Here is an 18,131-nt window from a genome sequence, read left to right as displayed (position 1 = left end):
CCAAAATGGTGCCAAAGCAAGGTCAAAATTCAAGAACTTTCGGGACCTTTAAACCTGATGATGACCTCTATATTGGTGGATGTGGGTGGGATGCCATGAACAAAGCTGAGTTCCACCACACAAAAGATCATTTAAGCCAAGTTGAGTCACAATCTCATCAGAAGTGTCAGCGAAGTTGTTTTGAGTGTTTCCGGATGGAAGGACGACACACCATACCACAAACTCACCTGAACTGTTTCAGGTGGGCAAAAAAAATATGGAATCTGGGCGGTCGGTGGTTCAAATCCTGTCTGAGTCACACCAGACTTTCAAAAGGGTGTGTGCTGCAACGTCACTTGATGATGTTTTCCTTTCTTGTGTGAATCCTGAAAAAACTCAATAAAACCAGTCAGTTTGGCTGAGCACTCCAAGTTGCTTTGTTCAGGTTGTGTCTTTTCTGGAGATGTGGGTTCAAATCCCAATTCTGATGTGAATTTCTTGTTGTGTTTTTTTCAGGTGAGAAGACTGTTTTGATGTGGTTTCAACAAGGTGTGAAATATCGAACACGATTTTTGAAGGATTCATCTTCCAAAATTCTCAGAAATCATTCAAATGCAATCCTTTCATTGTGAGCCAATTTTGGGAGGTCGTTGGTTCAAACACCTCTGAGTCATTGCAAAGGCTTCTGAAATGGGATGTGCTGGTTTCCTGCTTGAAGTTCAGCATTCAAAAAGGACAGAGCCTGGATAAACAACCATCGGTTGGCATCCATGGTAAAGAAGACATTCCTCCTTGGGAAATGCTCCACTCAGTGTGGTGAGAAAGCTGGTGCAATTGTTGTGTCGTCGCTGGAACCCAGAGTGCCCTGAGAAGTGACGACACTTCTCCCAAACTCAGGGACAGTCTCGTCCAACAGTCTTGTCTTGTGTCGCTTCTGCTCGTCTGTGCATCCACGTGTGTGTGTGTGTGTGTGTGTGTGTGTGTGTGTGTGTGTGTGCGTGCGTGCGTGCGTGCGTGCGTGCGTGCGTGCGTGCGTGCGTGTGTGTGTGTGTGTACCAGGGCCACAACGAGGGTTGGAAAATGGAAAACAAATTGGCTCACAAATGAAAGGATGGGATGCAATTAATTACAAAAATTTTGAAGGAAGAAGAAACTTTTCCAGTGTCTCTCTGAAAGTAAAGATAAATCACCTCCCACTTTTACAAAGAATGCAAGATTCTGTTGCACTTTGTTGAAACCACATCAAAACTTGTCACCGAAAAATAAAAATCCATGTCAGGAGTGGGATTCGAACCCACGCCTCCAGAGAGACTGCGACCTGAACGCAGCACCTGAGACCGCTCGGCCATCCTGACTGGTCACTTTGCTGCTTGAATCCAACTTGGTGATTGCAAATCAATCCATTGGAGAAGAGGAAGTCTTTGATGTCGGAAGCAATGATGGATTCCATGACCTTGCTCATGATTGGAAGCAAGCTGATTGGTCTGCAGTTTCAGGGATCTGTTTTTGCACCTTTCTCTGCAGAGTGGTCATGTTCGCTGACTTCCGTGCAGATGGCAGATGACCTTGTGCAAACGAGAGGGTGAATGGAACAGAGGGTGAGGAAGAGCAGCAGAGCAGGTTTTTCGGACACGTGGGCTGAAGCCGACTGGGACGAGGTTTGAGAGCAAACTCTCAACCTTGTCTTGACACATGGACACAGAGTCCAGGAGCTGCTCGCTGCAACTGTGTCAGGTGGGTACAGAATGGGTTGGGTTTGGGACACACCCTTTCGTGGTTGATCCCAAATTTAAAGTTTTGCATCGATCGGTCATCAGTTTGAGATAATATGAATCAAGTTTTTCCTGTGATCCAAAATCGTGGCCAAGCAAGGTCAAAATTCAAGAACTTTTGGGGACCTTCACACCTGATGATGACCTCTTTGTTGGTGGATGGGGGTGGGATGCCATAAACAAAGCTGAGTTCCACCACACCAAAAATCATTTTAGCCAAGTTCAGTGACAATCTCGTCAGCAGTTTCAGAGAAGTCTTTGAAAGTGTTCACGGACGGAAGGATGACACACCATCCCACAAGCTCACCTGAACTGTATTCCAGGTGAGCGAATGAAAATGGAGTCTGGGAGGTCGGTGGATCAAATCCTGTCTGAGTCACACCAGACTTTCAAAAGGGTATGTGCTGCTGCCTTGCTTGACAATATTTTCATTTCTCGCGTGAGTTTGCCTGGTGTTGTCTTCATGGTGAGGGTAGTGGACTTTGGATCCTCAGTTCCTGAGTTTGATTCCTGCTGAACTGTTGAATTCATACCAGGTGGGATTAACTTAGCCCGTCATCCTTCCGAGGTCGGCAAAATGAGTGCCAGCATGCTGGTATGTGAAGTCCACCATCGACGAGCTTGACCGTTTTCACCAAGAAAATAAGCATGCAGCAGCTTGGCAGGTCCTGAGAGAGATCACCAACAAGAAGGCTTCCCCAGCTATCAGTATCAAAGGTAACACCACAGAGGAACATCTGTACTGCTGGTTTAAACATTTTAGCAATCTGCAAGGTTATCCTGAGCAGAACACCAGTCCTCACGATCCACTCATCAATCACAGAGTTGTTGACATTGTTTCCATCAACACCGGTCCGTTCTTTGTGGAGGACCTCCAGAAATTCCTGAGAAAGCTCAAACAATTCAAGACTTCTGGCCTCACCAACATTCCAGCTGTCGTCTGGAAGAGCCCACTTTTTCATCAAGAGCTGCCAGACTTTTACAACGAAAGCTATGGAGGCAAAAAACCAGCGACCTTCTCCAAATTTGCTATCATTCCTCTGCCTAAAAAAGGCAACCTCTCTCTTCCATCTTATTACAGAGGTATAACATTGTCACCTCGCGCCTCAAAAATCTACAATTCTATGCTGCTTCATCGGATTATCCCTCAGCTCAATCCCATTCTCTGATGCAACGAGAATGGTTTCTGGAAAGGCAGATCTACAGCACCACAGATTCTTGCTTTAAAGAGGATCATAGAAGAACTAAAGATCTGCAAGAAGAAAGCAAACTTCGTATTTGTGGATTTATCAAAGGCCTTTGACAATGTCAACAGAAGGTCATGCTTCAAATTATTTTGAACTCTGGCATCCCAGAAGAACATCTGGTCGTCTAACATTTCATCTCGTCGTTTAACATTTCAAGATCTACCAAACTTACATTCTTTAGAGCTTGCGTTGAGAACACACTCTTGCGTGGATCAGAGACATGAACGATGAAGAAGGCCGTGCAGGACCAGCTCGATGGCACAAATACTCGGCTTCTTATGAGAGTTCAGAACATCAGCTGGCGGGAACACAGAACAAAAGCAGAGACATACGGAGACATATCACCCATTTCTTCCACTGTAGCTCGTCGCAGAACACGTTTTGCTGGTCACTCTTTCCGCGCCAAAGACCAAATAATTTCTGACATGATCTGCTTGAGATTGCCTTGTCCAACAAACAGAAGAAGGCCACGGAAAGACATCGACTGCGCAGCAAGGGATATCCAGCATGACATGAAGGACATGCAGAAACTGATGATGGACAAAAACTGATGGCGCGACATTGTGAACACGATCTCGGATGCGTCCGCTGAGTCGGAGTAGTATGCTGGTATACTGTGTCGGTGTGCCGACCCATTCAGGATTGTGACCAATAGCCAAGGAGACTGCTTCAGCAGCACCAACGTTCTGCACAGAGGATGGTTCCAATCCCCTCCTCCTAGTGTGAGTACTGAACACATCATTGAGACCAGTCAGGATGGCTGAGCAGCCCAAGGTGCTGTGTTATGGTTGTATTATTTTTGGAGTTGTGGGTTCAAATCCCACTTCTGATATGGATTTCTTGAGGTTTGTTTGTATCAGAAAAACTCTTTTGATGTGGTTTCAACAATGTGTGAAATATCTTCCTTGCTTTGTTCAGGATTTTTCTTTTTCCAAAACATTTTGCAATCACTCCTGCAACATCCCTTCATTGTGAGCCAATTTTGTGAGGTCGGGGTTCAAACCCCTCCGAGTCATCACAAAGGCTTTTGAAATGGTTTGTGCTGCTTCCTTGCTTGAAGTTCAGCGTTTAAAACGGATCGAGCCTGAATCAAAAACTACAGGTTGGCATCCATGGAAAGAAGACATTCCTCCTTGGGAAATGCCACACTGAGTATTGTGAGAAAGCCGGTGCCATTGTTGTGTCGTCGCTGGGACGCAGAGTGCCCTGAAAAGTGACGACACTTCTCCCAAACTCAGTGTCAGTCACGTCCATCAGTCTTGTTTTGTGTTGCTTCTGCTCGTCAGTGCATCCGTGTGTGTGTGTGTGTGTGCGTGTGCGTGTGTGTGTGTGCGTGTGCGTGTGCGTGTGCGTGTGTGTGTGTGTGTGTGTGTGTATCAGGTCCACAACGAAACTTGCATCATGGAAAACAAATTTACTCACAAATGAAAGGATGGGATGCAATTGATGCACAAAAATTTGGAGGACGAAGAAACTTTCACAGTGTCTCTGGAAGTGGAGACAGAAATGAACACCGACTTTGACAACGCATGGAAGTTGTTGTTGCAGCTTGTTGAAACCACCTCAAGACTTGTCAAAGAAAAAAACAGGTTTGATGTCAGGAGTGGGATTCGAACCCACGCCTCCAAAGAGACTGCAACCTTAATGCAGCGCCTCAGACCGCTGGGCCATCCTGACAGTTTTCTGTGTTGCTCGAATCAAACTTGGTGATTGGAAATCAAGCCATTGGAGAAGAGGAAGGATTTGATGTCAGAAGCATGATGGATTCCATGACTGCTGATGATTGGGGGAAACCTGACTCGTCTGTCGTTTCAGGGATCTGTTTTTGCACCTTTTTATGCAGAGTGGTCATATTTGCTGACTTCCAGCCAGATGTCAGATGACCTTGTGCAAATGAGAGGGTGAATAGAACAGAGAGGGTTCATTGAAGCATCAGAGCAGGTTTTTCGGAAACATGGGCTGATGCCGTCTGGGGCGAGGTTTGAGAGCAAATTCTCCACCTTGTCTTGACACAAGGGCACAGAGTCCAGGAGCAGCTCCGTGCAATGGTGCCAGGTGGGAACAGAAAGCGATGGGTTTGGGACACACCCTTTGGTCATTGTTCCCAAATTCAAAGTTTTGCATTGATCGGATAAGCAGTTTGAGGTAATATGATTCATATTTTTCCTGAAATCCAAAATGGTGCCAAAGCAAGGTCAAAATTCAAGAACTTTAGGGACCTTCAAACCTGATGATGACCTCTTTATTTGTGGATGTGGGTGGGATGCCATGAACAAAGCTGAGTTCCACCACACAAAAGATCATTTAAGCCAAGTTGAGTCACAATCTCATCAGAAGTATCAGCGAAGTTGTTGTGAGTGTTTCCGGATGGAAGGATGACACACCATACCACAAACTCACTTGAACTGTTTCAGGTGGGCAAAAAAAATATGGAATCTGGGCGGTCGGTGGTTCAAATCCTGTCTGAGTCACACCAGACTTTCAAAAGGGTGTGTGCTGCAACGTCACTTGATGATGTTTTCCTTTCTTGTGTGAATCCTGAAAAACTCAATAAAACCAGTCAGTTTGGCTGAGGAGTCCAAGTTGCTTTGTTCAGGTTGTGTCCTTTCTGGAGATGTGGGTTCAAATCCCACTTCTGATGTGAATTTCTTATTGTGTTTTTTTCAGGTGAGAAGACTGTTTTGATGTGGTTTCAACAAGGTGTGAAATATCGAACACGATTTTGAAAGGATTCATCTTCCAAAATTTTGGGAAATCATTCAAATGCAATCCTTTCATTGTGAGCCACTTTTGGGAGGTCGTTGGTTCAAACACCTCCGAGTCATTACAAAGGCTTTTGAAATGGGATGTGCTGGTTTTCTGCTTGAAGTTCAGCATTCAAAAAGGACAGAGCCTGGATAAACAACCATCGGTTGGCATCCATGGGAAAGAAGACATTCCTCCTTGGGAAATGCTCCACTGAGTGTGGTGAGAAAGCTGGTGCAATTGTTGTGTCGTCGCTGGAACCCAGAGTGCCCTGAGAAGTGACGACACTTCTCCCAAACTCAGGGACAGTCTCGTCCAACACTCATGTCTTGTGTCGCTTCTGCTCGTCTGTGCATCCACGTGTGTGTGTGTGTGTGTGTGTGTGTGTGTGTGTGTGTGTGTGTGTGTGTGTGTGTGTGTGTGTGTGTGTGTGCGTGTGTGTACCAGGGCCACAACGAGGGTTGGATAATGGAAAACAAATTGGCTCACAAATGAAAGGATGGGATGCAATTGATTGCAAAAATTTTCAAGGAAGAAGAAACTTTTCCAGTGTCTCTCTGAAAGTAAAGATAAATTACCTCCGACTTTTACAAAGAATGCAAGATGTTGTTGCACTTTGTTGAAACCACATCAAAACTTGTCACCGAAAAATAAAAATCCATGTCAGGAGTGGGATTCGAACCCACGCTTCCAGAGAGACTGCGACCTGAACGCAGCACCTTAGACTGCTCGGCCATCCTGACTGGTCGCTTTGCTGCTTGAATCCAACTTGGTGATTGCAAATCAATCCATTGGAGAAGAGGAAGTATTTGATGTCGGAAGCAATGATGGATTCCATGACCTTGCTCATGATTGGAAGTAAGCTGATTGGTCTGCAGTTTCAGGGATCTGTTTTTGCACCTTTCTCTGCAGAGTGGTCATGTTCGCTGACTTCCGTGCAGATGGCAGATGACCTTGTGCAAACGAGAGGGTGAATGGAACAGAGGGTGAGGAAGAGCAGCAGAGCAGGTTTTTCGGACACGTGGGCTGAAGCCGTCTGGGACGAGGTTTGAGAGCAAACTCTCAACCTTGACTTGACACATGGGCACAGAGTCCAGGAGCAGCTTGGTGCAACTGTGTCAGGTGGGTACAGAATGGGTTGGGTTCGAGACACACCCTTTCGTGGTTGATCCCAAATTTCAAGTTTTGCATTGATCGGTCATCAGTTTGAGATAATATGATTGAGGTTTTTCCTGTGATCCAAAATCGTGGCCAAGCAAGGTCAAAATTCAAGAACTTTTGGGGACCTTCACACTTGACGATAACCTCTTTGTTGGTGGATGGGGGTGGGATGCCATAAACAAAGCTGAGTTCCACCACACCAAAAATCATTTTAGCCAAGTTCAGTCACAATCTCGTCAGCAGTTTCAGAGAAGTCTTTGAAAGTGTTCACGGACGGAAGGATGACACACCATCCCACAAGCTCACCTGAACTGTGTTCCAGGTGACCGAATGAAAATGGAGTCTGGGAGGTCGGTGGATCAAATCCTTTCCGAGTCACACCAGACTTTCATAAGGGTATGTGCTGCTGCCTTGCTTGACAATATTTTCATTTCTTGCGTGAGTTTGCCTGGTGTTGTCTTCATGGTGAGGGTCCTGGGCTTTGGATCCTCAGTTCCTGAGTTTGATTCCTGCTGAGCTGTTGAATTCATACCAGGTGGGCTTAACTTGGCCCGTCATCCTTCCGAGGTCGGCAAAATGAGTGCCAGCATGCTGGTATGTGAAGTCCACCATCGACGAGCTTGACCGTTTTCACCAAGAAAATAAGCATGCAGCAGCTTGGCAGGTCCTGAGCGAGATCACCAACAAGAAGGCTTCCCCAGCTATCAGTATCAAAGGTAACACCACAGAGGAACATCTGTACTGCTGGTTTAAACATTTTAGCAATCTGCAAGGTAATCCTGAGCAGAACACCAGTCCTGACGATCCACTCCTCAATCACAGAGTTGTTGACATTGTTTCCATGAACACCGGTCCATTCTTTGTGGAGGACCTCCAGAAATTCCTGAGAAAGCTCAAACAATTCAAGACTCCTGGCCTCACCAACATTCCAGCTGTCGTCTGGAAGAGCCCACTTTTTCATCAAGAGCTGCCAGACTTTTGCAACGAAAGCTATGGAGGCAAAAAACCAGCGACCTTCTCCAAATTTGCCATCATTCCTCTGCCTAAAAAAGGCAACCTCTCTCTTCCATCTTATTACAGAGGTATAACATTGTCACCTCTCGCCTCAAAAATCTACAATTCTATGCTGCTTCATCGGATTATCCCTCAGCTCGATCCTATTCTCTGACACAACGAGAATGGTTTCTGGAAGGGCAGATCGACAGCACCACAGATTCTTGTTTTAAAGAGGATCATAGAAGAACTAAAGATCTGCAAGAAGAAAGCAAGCTTCGTATTTGTGGATTTCTCAAAGGCCTTTGACAATGTCAACAAAAGGTCATGCTTCAAATTATTTTGAACTCTGGAATCCCAGAAGAAACAGTGCAAGCAATTGCCATAAGGTACAACAACTCCTCGAGCGCTGTTCAAAGTGTGGATGGCTCAACCATGGAGTTTCTCACAACTGCAGGCATCCTCCAACGGGACACCCTTGCTTCTTATGTTTTTGTAAGAGTTGTGGATTCCATTCTCAGGCAGTCATTGGAGACCATGAAAGAGAAAGGAATTGACAGCAAGCCAAAAAGATCAAATAATGACAGAGATAAGCATCTTGCAGACATTGACTCAACAGATGGCATCGCTTGAACAGCGACACTTTTCAAGGATGCTCGAGACCTTCTAATTTCTGTTGAGGATGCTTCAGCGAAGGTCGGTCTGTTTCTCAATGCCAAGAAAACAATACATCACAATAAGTGAGGGTGCTAATCATCTACCAATCTTCTCCAAGAATGGCTCACAACTAAATGAAGTCAGACTTTATGTACTTCGGGTCTTATGTAGCTAACTCCAAGAAGGACTTCATATCACGCTAAGGTCAAGCCTGGAGTGCATTTCACAGGCTGTAGCACATCTGGTCGTCTAACATTTCAAGATCTACCAAACTTGCATTCTTTAGAGCTTGCGTTGAGAACACACTCTTGCGTGGATCAGAGACATGAACGATGAAGAAGGCCGTGCAGGACCAGCTCCATGGCACAAATACTCGGCTTCTTATGAGAGTTCAGAACATCAGCTGGTGGGAACACAGAACAAAAGCAGAGACATACGGAGACATATCACCCATTTCTTCCACTGTAGCTCGTCGCAGAACATGTTTTGCTGGTCACTCTTTCCGCGCCAAAGACCAAATAATATCTGACATGATCTGCTTGAGATTGCCTTGTCCAACAAACAGAAGGCCACGGAACGACATCGACTGCGCAGCAAGGGATATCCAGCATGACATGACGGACATGCAGAAACTGATGATGGACAAAAACTCATGGCGCGGCATTGTGAACACGATCTCGGATGCGTCCGCTGAGTCGGAGTGGTATGCTGGTATCCTGTGTCGGTGTGCCGACCCATTCAGGATTGTGACCGATAGCCAAGGAGACTGCTTCAGCAGCAGCAACGCTCTGCACAGAGGATGGTTCCAATCCCCTCATCCTAGTGTGAGTACTGAACACATCAGTGAGACCATTCAGGATGGCTGAGCAGCCCAAGGTGTTGTGTTATGGTTGTATTCTTTTTGGAGTTGTGGGTTCAAATCCCACTTCTGATATGGATTTCTTGAGGTTTGTTTGTGTGAGAAAAACTGTTTTGATGTGGTTTCAACAATGTGTGAAATATCTTCCTTGCTTTGTTCAGGATTTTTCTTTTTCCAAAACATTTTTGCAATCATTCCTGCAACATCCCTTCATTGTGAGCCAATTTTGTGAGGTCGGGGTTCAAACCCCTCCGAGTCATCACAAAGGCTTTTGAAATGGTTTGTGCTGCTTCCTTGCTTGAAGTTCAGCGTTTAAAAAGGATCGAGCCTGAATCAAAAACTACAGGTTGGCATCCATGGAAAGAAGACATTCCTCTTTGGGAAATGCCACACTGAGTGTGGTGAGAAAGCTGGTGCAATTGTTGTGTCATCGCTGGAACCCAGAGTGCCCTGAGAAGTGACGACACTTCTCGCAAACTCAGTGTCAGTCACGTCCATCAGTCTTGTTTTGTGTCGCTTCTGCTCGTCTGTGCATCCACGTGTGTGTGTGTGTGTGTGTGTGTGTGTGTGTGTGTGTGTGTGTGTGTGTGTGTGTGTGTGTGTGTGTGTGTGTGTGTGTGTGTGTGTGTGTGTGTGTGTGTGTGTGTGTGTGTGTGTGTGTGTGTGTGTGTGTGTGTGTGTGAGTGTGTGTGTGTGTGTGTGTGTGTGTGTGTGTGTGTGTGTGTGTGTGTGTGTGTGTGTGTGTGTGTGTGTGTGTGTGTGTGTGTGTGTGTGTGTGTGTACCAGGGCCACAACGAGGGTTGGATAATGGAAAACAAATTGGCTCACAAATGAAAGGATGGGATGCAATTAATTACAAAAATTTTGAAGGAAGAAGAAACTTTTCCAGTGTCTCTCTGAAAGTAAAGATAAATCACCTCCGACTTTTACAAAGAATGCAAGATGTTGTTGCACTTTGTTGAAACCACATCAAAACTTGTCACCGAACAATAAAAATCCATGTCAGGAGTGGGATTCGAACCCACGCCTCCAGAGAGACTGCGACCTGAACGCAGCGCCTTAGACCGCTCGGCCATCCTGACTGGTCACTTGGCTCCTTGAATCCAACTTGGTGATTGCAAATCCATCCATTGGAGAAGAGGAAGTCTTTGAGGTCAGAAGCAATGATGGATTCCATGACTTTGCTCATGATTGGAAGCAAGCTGATTGGTCTGCAGTTTCAGGGATCTGTTTTTGCACCTTTCTCTACAGAGTGGTCATGTTCGCTGACTTCCGTGCAAATGGCAGATGACCTTGTGCAAACGAGAGGGTGAATGGAACAGAGGGTGAGGAAGAGCAGCAGAGCAGGTTTTTCGGACACGTGGGCTGAAGCCGTCTGGGATGAGGTTTGAGAGCAAACTCTCAACCTTGTCTTGACACATGGGCACAGAGTCCAGGAGCAGCTCGCTGCAACTGTGTCAGGTGGGTACAGAATGGGTTGGGTTTGGGACACACCCTTTCGTGGTTGATCCCAAATTTAAAGTTTTGCATCGATCGGTCATCAGTTTGAGATAATATGAATCAAGTTTTTCCTGTGATCCAAAATCGTGGCCAAGCGAGGTCAAAATTCAAGAACTTTTGAGGACCTTCACACCTGATGATGACCTCTTTGTTGGTGGATGGGGGTGGGATGCCATAAACAAAGCTGAGTTCCACCACACCAAAAATCATTTTAGCCAAGTTCAGTCACAATCTCGTCTGCAGTTTCAGAGAAGTCTTTGAAAGTGTTCACGGACGGAAGGATGACACACCATCCCACAAGCTCACCTGAACTGTATTCCAGGTGAGCGAATGAAAATGGAGTCTGGGAGGTCGGTGGATCAAATCCTGTCTGAGTCACACCAGACTTTCAAAAGGGTATGTGCTGCTGCCTTGCTTGACAATATTTTCATTTCTCGCGTGAGTTTGCCTGGTGTTGTCTTCATGGTGAGGGTAGTGGACTTTGGATTCTCAGTTCCTGAGTTTGATTCCTGCTGAACTGTTGAATTCATACCAGGTGGGCTTAACTTAGCCCGTCATCCTTCCGAGGTCGGAAAAATGAGTGCCAGCATGCTGGTATGTGAAGTCCACCATCGACGAGCTTGACCGTTTTCACCAAGAAAATAAGCATGCAGCAGTTTGGCAGGTCCTGAGAGAGATCACCAACAAGAAGGCTTCCCCAGCTATCAGTATCAAAGGTAACACCACAGAGGAACATCTGTACTGCTGGTTAAAACATTTTAGCAATCTGCAAGGTTATCCTGAGCAGAACACCAGTCCTGACGATCCACTCATCAATCACAGAGTTGTTGACATTGTTTCCATCAACACCGGTCCGTTCTTTGTGGAGGACCTCCAGAAATTCCTGAGAAAGCTCAAACAATTCAAGACTTCTGGCCTCACCAACATTCCAGCTGTCGTCTGGAAGAGCCCACTTTTTCATCAAGAGCTGCCAGACTTTTACAACGAAAGCTATGGAGGCAAAAAACCAGCGACCTTCTCCAAATTTTCCATCATTCCTCTGCCTAAAAAAGGCAACCTCTCTCTTCCATCTTATTACAGAGGTATAACATTGTCACCTCGCGCCTCAAAAATCTACAATTCTATGCTGCTTCATCGGATTATCCCTCAGCTCAATCCCATTCTCTGACGCAACGAGAATGGTTTCTGGAAAGGCAGATCGACAGCACCAAAGATTCTTGCTTTAAAGAGGATCATAGAAGAACTAAAGATCTGCAAGAAGAAAGCGAGCTTCGTATTTGTGGATTTCTCAAAGGCCTTTGACAACGTCAACAGAAGGTCATGCTTCAAATTATTTTGAACTCTGGCATCCCAGAAGAACATCTGGTCGTCTAACATTTCATCTCGTCGTTTAACATTTCAAGATCTACCAAACTTGCATTCTTTAGAGCTTGCGTTGAGAACACACTCTTGCGTGGATCAGAGACATGAACGATGAAGAAGGCCGTGCAGGACCAGCTCAATGGCAGAAATACTCGGCTTCTTATGAGAGTTCAGAACATCAACTGGCGGGAACAAAGAACAAAAGCAGAGACAGACGGAGACATATCACCCATTTCTTCCACTGTAGCTCGTCGCAGAACACGTTTTGCTGGTCACTCTTTCCGCGCTAAAGACCAAATAATATCTGACATGATCTGCTTGAGATTGCCTTGTCCAACAAACAGAAGAAGGCCACGGAAAGACATCGACTGCGCAGCAAGGGATATCCAGCATGACATGACGGACATGCAGAAACTGATGATGGACAAAAACTGATGGCGCGACATTGTGAACACGATCTCGGATGCGTCCGCTGAGTCGGAGTAGTATGCTGGTATACTGTGTCGGTGTGCCGACCCATTCAGGATTGTGACCAATAGCCAAGGAGACTGCTTCAGCAGCACCAACGCTCTGCACAGAGGATGGTTCCAATCCCCTCCTCCTAGTGTGAGTACTGAACACATCAGTGAGACCAGTCAGGATGGCTGAGCAGCCCAAGGTGCTGTGTTATGGTTGTATTATTTTTGGAGTTGTGGGTTCAAATCCCACTTCTGATATGGATTTCTTGAGGTTTGTTTGGAAAGAAAAACTGTTTTGATGTGGTTTCAACAATGTGTGAAATATCTTCCTTGCTTTGTAAAGGTTTTTTCTTTTTCCAAAACATTTTTGCAATCATTCCTGCAACATCCCTTCATTGTGAGACAATTTTGTGAGGTCGGGGTTCAAACCCCTCTGAGTCATCACAAAGGCTTTTGAAATGGTTTGTGCTGCTTCCTTGCTTGAAGTTCAGCGTTTAAAAAGGATCGAGCCTGAATCAAAAACTACAGGTTGGCATCCATGGAAAGAAGACATTCCTCCTTGGGAAATGCCACACTGAGTATTGTGAGAAAGCCGGTGCCATTGTTGTGTCGTCGCTGGGACCCAGAGTGCCCTGAAAAGTGACGACACTTCTCCCAAACTCAGTGTCAGTCACGTCCATCAGTCTTGTTTTGTGTCGCTTCTGCTCGTCAGTGCATCCATGTATGTGTGTGTGTGTGTGTGTTTGTGTGTGTGTGTGTGTGTGTGTGTGTGTGTGTGTGTGTGTGTGTGTGTGTGCGTGTGTGTGTGTGTGCGTGTGTGTGTGTGCGTGTGTGTGTGTGCGTGTGCGTGTGTGTGTGTGTACCAGGGCCACAACGAGGGTTGGATAATGGAAAACAAATTGGCTCACAAATGAAAGGATGGGATGCAATTGATTGCAAAAATTTTGAAGGAAGAAGAAACTTTTCCAGTGTCTCTCTGAAAGTAAAGATAAATTACCTCCGACTTTTACAAAGAATGCAAGATGTTGTTGCACTTTGTTGAAACCACATCAAAACTTGTCACCAAAAAATAAAAATCCATGTCAGGAGTGGGATTCGAACCCACGCCTCCAGAGAGACTGCAACCTGAACGAAGCACCTTAGACCGCTCAGCCATCCTGACTGGTCACTTCACTGCTTGAATCCAACTTGGTGATTGCAAATCAATCCATTGGAGAAGAGGAATTTTTGATGTCGGAAGCAATGATGGATTCCATGACCTTGCTCATGATTGGAAGCAAGCTGATTGGTCTGCAGTTTCAGGGATCTGTTTTTGCACCTTTCTCTGCAGAGTGGTCATGTTCGCTGACTTCCGTGCAGATGGCAGATGACCTTGTGCAAACGAGAGGGTGAATGGAACAGAGGGTGAGGAAGAGCAGCAGAGCAGGTTTTTCGGACACGTGAGCTGAAGCCGTCTGGGACGAGGTTTGAGAGCAAGCTCTCAACCTTGTCTTGACACATGGGCATAGAGTCCAGGAGCAGCTTGGTGCAACTGTGTCAGGTGGGTACAGAATGGGTTGGGTTTGGGACACACCCTTTCGTGGTTGATCCCAAATTTCAAGTTTTGCATTGATTGGTCATCAGTTTGAGATAATATGATTAAGGTTTTTCCCGTGATCCAAAATCGTGGCCAAGCAAGGTCAAAATTCAAGAACTTTTGGGGACCTTCACACCTGATGATGACCTCTTTGTTGGTGGATGGGGGTGGGATGCCATCAACAAAGCTGAGTTCTTCCACACCAAAAATCATTTTAGCCAAGTTCAGTCACAATCTCGTCAGCAGTTTCAGAGAAGTCTTTGAAAGTGTTCACGGACAGAAGGATGACACACCATCCCACAAGCTCACCTGACCTGTGTTCCAGGTGAGCGAATGAAAATGGAGTCTGGGAGGTCGGTGGATCAAATCCTTTCCGAGTCACACCAGACTTTCATTCGGGTATGTGCTGCTGCCTTGCTTGACAATATTTTCATTTCTTGCGTGAGTTTGCCTGGTGTTGTCTTCATGGTGAGGGTAGAGGGCTTTGGATCCTCAGTTCCTGAGTTTGATTCCTGCTGAGCTGTTGAATTCATACCAGGTGGGCTTAACTTGGCCCGTCATCCTTCTGAGGTCGGCAAAATGAGTGCCAGCATGCTGGTATGTGAAGTCCAACATCGACGAGCTTGACCGTTTTCACCAAGAAAATAAGCATGCAGCAGCTTGGCAGGTCCTGAGAGAGATCACCAACAACAAGGCTTCCCCAGCTATCAGTATCAACGGTAACACCACAGAGGAACATCTGTACGGCTGGTTTAAACATTTTAGCAATCTGCAAGGTCATCCTGAGCAGAACACCAGTCCTGACGATCCACTCCTCAATCACAGAGTTGCTGACATTGTTTCCATCAACACCGGTCCGTTCTTTGTGGAGGACCTCCAGAAATTCCTGAGAAAGCTCAAACAATTCAAGACTCCTGGCCTCACCAACATTCCAGCTGTCGTCTGGAAGAGCCCACTTTTTCATCAAGAGCTGCCAGACTTTTACAACGAAAGCTCTGGAGGCAAAAACCAGCGACCTTCTCCAAATTTGCCATCATTCCTCTGCCTAAAAAAGGCAACCTCTCTCTTCCATCTTATTACAGAGGTATAACATTGTCACCTCTCGCCTCAAAAATCTACAATTCTATGCTGCTTCATCGGATTATCCCTCAGCTCAATACTATTCTCTGACGCAACGAGAATGGTTTCTGGAAAGGCAGATCGACAGCACCACAGATTCTTGCTTTAAAGAGGATCATAGAATAACCAAAGATCTGCAAGAAGAAAGCAAGCTTCGTATTTGTGGATTTCTCAAAGGCCTTTCACAATGTCAACAGAAGGTCATGCTTCAAATTATTTTGAACTCTGGCATCCCAGAAGAAACAGCGCAAGCAATTGCCATAAGGTACAACAACTCCTCGAGCGCTGTTCAAAGCATGGATGGCTCAACCATGGAGTTTCTCACAACTGCAGGCATCCTCCAAGGGGACACCCTTGCTTCTTATGTTTTTGTAAGAGTTGTGGATTCCATTCTCAGGCAGTCATGAGAGACCATGAAAGAGAAAGGAATTGAGAGCAAGCCAAAAAGATGAAATAATGACAGAGATAAGCATCTTGCAGACATTGACTCAACAGATGGCATCGCCTGAACAGCGACACTTTTCAAGGATGCTCGAGACCTTGTAATTTCTGTTGAGGATGCTTCAGCGAAGGTCGGTCTGTTTCTCAATGCCAAGAAAACAGAATACATCACAATAAGTGAGGGTGCTAATCATCTTCCAATCTTCTCCAAGAATGGCTCACAACTAAATTAAGTCAAAGACTTTATGTACTTCGGGTCTTATGTAGCTAACTCCAAGAAGGACTTCATATCACGCAAAGGTCAAGCCTGGAGTGCATTTCACAGGCTGCAGCACATCTGGTCGTCTAACATTTCAAGATCTACCAAACTTGCATTCTTTAGAGCTTGCGTTGAGAACACACTCTTGCGTGGATCAGAGACATGAACGATGAAGAAGGCCGTGCAGGACCAGCTCCATGGCACAAATACTCGGCTTCTTATGAGAGTTCAGAACATCAGCTGGCGGGAACACAGAACAAAAGCAGAGACAGACGGAGACATATCACCCATTTCTTCCACTGTAGCTCGTCGCAGAACACGTTTTGCTGGTCACTCTTTCCACGCCAAAGACCAAATAATATCTGACATGATCTGCTTGAGATTGCCTTGTCCAACAAACAGAAGAAGGCCACGGAAAGACATCGACTGCGCAGCAAGGGATATCCAGCATGACATGACGGACATGCAGAAACTGATGATGGACAAAAACTCATGGCGCGACATTGTGAACACGATCTCGGATGCGTCCGCTGAGTCGGAGTAGTATGCTGGTATACTGTGTGGGTGTGCCGACCCATTCAGGATTGTGACCAATAGCCAAGGAGACTGCTTCAGCAGCACCAACGCTCTGCACAGAGGATGGTTCCAATCCCCTCCTCCTGGTGTGAGTACTGAACACATCATTGAGACCAGTCAGGATGGCTGAGCAGCCCAAAGTGCTGTGTTATGGTTGTATTATTTTTGGAGTTGTGGGTTCAAATCCCACTTCTGATATGGATTTATTGAGGTTTGTTTGTATCAGAAAAACTGTTTTGATGTGGTTTCAACAATGTGTGAAATATCTTCCTTGCTTTGTTAAGGTTTTTTCTTTTTCCAAAACATTTTTGCAATCATTCCTGCAACATCCCTTCATTGTGAGCCAATTTTGTGAGGTCGGGGTTCAAACCCCTCCGAGTCATCACAAAGGCTTTTGAAATGGTTTGTGCTGCTTCCTTGCTTGAAGTTCAGTGTTTAAAAAGGATCGAGCCTGAATCAAAAACTACAGGTTGGCATCCATGGAAAGAAGACATTCCTCCTTGGGAAATGCCACACTGAGTATTGTGAGAAAGCCGGTGCCATTGTTGTGTCGTCACTGGGACCCAAAGTGCCCTGAAAAGTGACGACACTTCTCCCAAACTCAGTGTCAGTCACGTCCATCAGTCTTGTTTTGTGTTGCTTCTGCTCGTCAGTGCATCCGTGTGTGTGTGTGTGTGTGTGTGTGTGTGTGTGTGTGTGTGTGTGTGCGTGTGCGTGTGTGTGTGTGTGTGTGTGTGTGTGTGTGTGTGTGTGTGTGTGTGTGTGCGTGTGTGTACCAGGGCCACAACGAGGGTTGGATAATGGAAAACAAATTGGCTCACAAATGAAAGGATGGGATGCAATTGATTGCAAAAATTTTCAAGGAGGAAGAAACTTTTCCAGTGTCTCTCTGAAAGTAAAGATAAATTACCTCCGACTTTTACAAAGAATGCAAGATGTTGTTGCACTTTGTTGAAACCACATCAAAACTTGTCACCGAAAAATAAAAATCCATGTCAGGAGTGGGATTCGAACCCACGCCTCCAGAGAGACGGCGACCTGAACGCAGCGCCTTAGACCGCTCGGCCATCCTGACTGTTCTCTGTGTTGCTCGAATCAAACTTGGTGATTGGAAATCAAGCCATTGGAGAAGAGGAAGGATTTGATGTCGGAAGCATGATGGATTCCATGACTGCTGATGATTGGGGGAAACCTGACTCGTCTGTCGTTTCAGGGATCTGTTTTTGCACCTTTTTATGCAGAGGGGTCATATTTGCTGACTTCCAGGCAGATGGCAGATGACCTTGTGCAAATGAGAGGGTGAATAGAACAGAGAGGGTTCATTGAAGCATCAGAGCAGGTTTTTCGGAAACATGGGCTGATGCCGTCTGGGGCGAGGTTTGAGAGCAAATTCTCCACCTTGTCTTGACACAAGGGCACAGAGTCCA

General features: G+C 45.9%; 1 protein-coding gene and 5 non-coding genes across 6 annotated transcripts in view; all 6 read right to left on the bottom strand.

Annotated features, from left to right (window-relative positions):
• Positions 1-18,131, bottom strand: part of LOC147025997 (uncharacterized) — a 175,543-nt gene that overhangs the window by 69,004 nt on the left and 88,408 nt on the right. The window lies entirely within an intron of this gene.
• On the bottom strand, positions 1,253-1,334 carry TRNAL-CAG (transfer RNA leucine (anticodon CAG)). The gene has a single exon. It is a non-coding gene; the product is annotated as a tRNA-Leu (tRNA).
• TRNAL-AAG (transfer RNA leucine (anticodon AAG)) lies at positions 4,594-4,675 on the bottom strand. The gene has a single exon. It is a non-coding gene; the product is annotated as a tRNA-Leu (tRNA).
• On the bottom strand, positions 6,405-6,486 carry TRNAL-CAG (transfer RNA leucine (anticodon CAG)). Its single transcript has one exon. It is a non-coding gene; the product is annotated as a tRNA-Leu (tRNA).
• TRNAL-CAG (transfer RNA leucine (anticodon CAG)) lies at positions 10,414-10,495 on the bottom strand. The gene has a single exon. It is a non-coding gene; the product is annotated as a tRNA-Leu (tRNA).
• On the bottom strand, positions 17,698-17,779 carry TRNAL-CAG (transfer RNA leucine (anticodon CAG)). Its single transcript has one exon. It is a non-coding gene; the product is annotated as a tRNA-Leu (tRNA).

Source organism: Eptatretus burgeri, chromosome 5, assembly GCF_056783735.1.
Source record: "Eptatretus burgeri isolate ZD-2024b chromosome 5, Ebu_testis_v1, whole genome shotgun sequence".
Classification (NCBI taxonomy): Eukaryota; Metazoa; Chordata; class Myxini; order Myxiniformes; family Myxinidae; genus Eptatretus; species Eptatretus burgeri.
This window is presented reverse-complemented; position numbering and strand designations above follow the sequence as displayed.